Source organism: Hemibagrus wyckioides, linkage group LG04 (genome assembly GCF_019097595.1).
Source record: "Hemibagrus wyckioides isolate EC202008001 linkage group LG04, SWU_Hwy_1.0, whole genome shotgun sequence".
NCBI lineage: Eukaryota > Metazoa > Chordata > Actinopteri > Siluriformes > Bagridae > Hemibagrus > Hemibagrus wyckioides.
Window position 1 is genome coordinate 42,091 of NC_080713.1, and position 2,910 is coordinate 45,000.

A 2,910-nucleotide genomic window follows, 5' to 3' on the forward strand; every position below is an offset into this window, starting at 1 on the left:
TGTGTGTGTGTGTCACCTGCCTGTGTGTGTGTGTGTGTGTGTATGTGAGTGTGTCACCTGCCTGTGTGTGTGTGTGTGTATGTGAGTGTGTCACCTGCCTGTGTGTGTGTGTGTGTGACCTGCCTGAGTGTGTGTGTGTGAGTGTGTGTGACCTGCCTGAGTGTGTGTGTGTGTGAGTGAGTGTGTGTGACCTGCCTGAGTGTGTGTGTGTGAGTGACCTGCCTGTGTGTGTGTGACCTGCCTGAGTGTGTGTGTGTGTGTTTGAGTGTGTGTGACCTGCCTGTGTGTGTGTGTGACCTGCCTGTGTGTGTGTGTGACCTGCCTGAGGGTGTGTGTGTGTGACCTGCCTGAGTGTGTGTGTGTGAGTGTGTGACCTGCCTGTGTGTGTGTGTGAGTGTGTGTGACCTGCCTGTGTGTGTGTGTGAGTGTGTGTGACCTGCCTGTGTGTGTGTGTGAGTGTGTGTGACCTGCCTGTGTGTGTGTGTGTGTGAGTGTGTGTGAGCGTGTGTGACGTGCCTGAGTGTGTGTGTGTGAGTGTGTGTGACCTGCCTGTGTGTGTGTGTGTGTGACCTGCCTGAGTGTGTGTGTGTGTGTGTGTGTGACCTGCCTGAGTGTGTGTGTGTGTGTGAGTGTGTGACCTGCCTGAGTGTGTGTGTGTGAGTGTGTGACCTGCCTGTGTGTGTGTGTGTGTGAGTGTGTGACCTGCCTGAGTGTGTGTGTGTGTGAGTGTGTGACCTGCCTGTGTGTGTGTGTGTGAGTGAGTGTGTGTGACCTGCCTGTGTGTGTGTGTGTGTGTGTGTGTGACCTGCCTGTGTGTGTGTGTGTGACCTGCCTGAGTGTGTGTGTGTGTGTGTGTGACCTGCCTGTGTGTGTGTGTGTGTGAGTGTGTGTGACCTGCCTGAGTGTGTGTGTGTGTGAGCGTGTGTGACCTGCCTGTGTGTGTGTGTGAGCGTGTGTCACCTGCCTGTGTGTGTGTGTGTGAGAGTGTGAGTCACCTGCATGTGTGTGTGTGTGAGTGTGTCACCTGCCTGTGTGTGTGTGTCACCTGCCTGTGTGTGTGTGTGTATGTGAGTGTGTCACCTGCCTGTGTGTGTGTGTGTGTATGTGAGTGTGTCACCTGCCTGTGTGTGTGTGTGTGTGACCTGCCTGAGTGTGTGTGTGTGAGTGTGTGTGACCTGCCTGAGTGTGTGTGTGTGTGAGTGAGTGTGTGTGACCTGCCTGAGTGTGTGTGTGTGAGTGACCTGCCTGTGTGTGTGTGACCTGCCTGAGTGTGTGTGTGTGTGTTTGAGTGTGTGTGACCTGCCTGTGTGTGTGTGTGACCTGCCTGTGTGTGTGTGTGACCTGCCTGAGTGTGTGTGTGTGTGACCTGCCTGAGTGTGTGTGTGTGAGTGTGTGACCTGCCTGTGTGTGTGTGTGAGTGTGTGTGACCTGCCTGTGTGTGTGTGTGAGTGTGTGTGACCTGCCTGTGTGTGTGTGTGAGTGTGTGTGACCTGCCTGTGTGTGTGTGTGTGTGTGTGAGTGTGTGTGAGCGTGTGTGACGTGCCTGAGTGTGTGTGTGTGAGTGTGTGTGACCTGCCTGTGTGTGTGTGTGTGTGACCTGCCTGAGTGTGTGTGTGTGTGTGTGTGTGACCTGCCTGAGTGTGTGTGTGTGTGTGTGTGTGACCTGCCTGAGTGTGTGTGTGTGTGTGAGTGTGTGACCTGCCTGAGTGTGTGTGTGTGTGAGTGTGTGACCTGCCTGTGTGTGTGTGTGTGTGAGTGTGTGACCTGCCTGAGTGTGTGTGTGTGTGAGTGTGTGACCTGCCTGTGTGTGTGTGTGTGAGTGAGTGTGTGTGACCTGCCTGTGTGTGTGTGTGTGTGAGTGTGTGACCTGCCTGTGTGTGTGTGTGTGACCTGCCTGAGTGTGTGTGTGTGTGTGTGTGACCTGCCTGTGTGTGTGTGTGTGTGAGTGTGTGTGACCTGCCTGAGTGTGTGTGTGTGTGAGCGTGTGTGACCTGCCTGTGTGTGTGTGTGAGCGTGTGTGACCTGCCTGTGTGTGTGTGTGAGCGTGTGTGACCTGCCTGTGTGTGAGTGAGTGTGTGTCACCTGCCTGTGTGTGTGTGTGTGTGTGTGTGTGAGTGTGTGTCACCTGCCTGTGTGTGAGTGTGTGTGTGTGTGTGTCACCTGCCTGTGTGTGTGTGTCTGTGTGTGTCACCTGCCTGTGTGTGTGTGTCTGTGTGTGTCACCTGCCTGTGTGTGTGTCTGTGTGTGTCACCTGCCTGTGTGTGTGTGTGTGTGTGTCACCTGCCTGTGTGTGTGTGTCTGTGTGTGTGTCACCTGCCTGTGTGTGTGTGTGTGTGTCACCTGCCTGTGTGTGTGTGTCACCTGCCTGTGTGTGTGTGTGTGTGTCACCTGCCTGTGTGTGTGTGTGTGTGTCACCTGCCTGTGTGTGTGTGTGTCACCTGCCTGTGTGTGTGAGTGTGTGTGTCACCTGCCTGTGTGTGTGAGTGTGTGTGTGTCACCTGCCTGTGTGTGTGAGTGTGTGTGTGTATGTGTGTGAGTGTGTCACCTGCCTGTGTGTGTGTGTGTGAGTGTGTCACCTGCCTGTGTGTGTGAGTGTGTGTGTGTATGTGTGTGACACCTGCCTGCGTGTGTGTGAGTGTGTGTCACCTGCCTGTGTTTGTGTGTGTGTCTGTGTGTGAGTGTGTGTCACCTGCCTGTGTGTGTGTGTGTCACCTGCCTGTGTGTGTGTGTGTGTGTGTGTGTGAGTGTGTGTCACCTGCCTGTGTGTGTGTGTCACCTGCATGTGTGTGTGTGTGTGTGTGTCACCTGCATGTGTGTGTGTGTGTGAGTGTGTGTCACCTGCCTGTGTGTGTGTGTGTGAGAGTGTGAGTCACCTGCATGTGTGTGTGTGTGAGTGTGTGTCACCTGCCT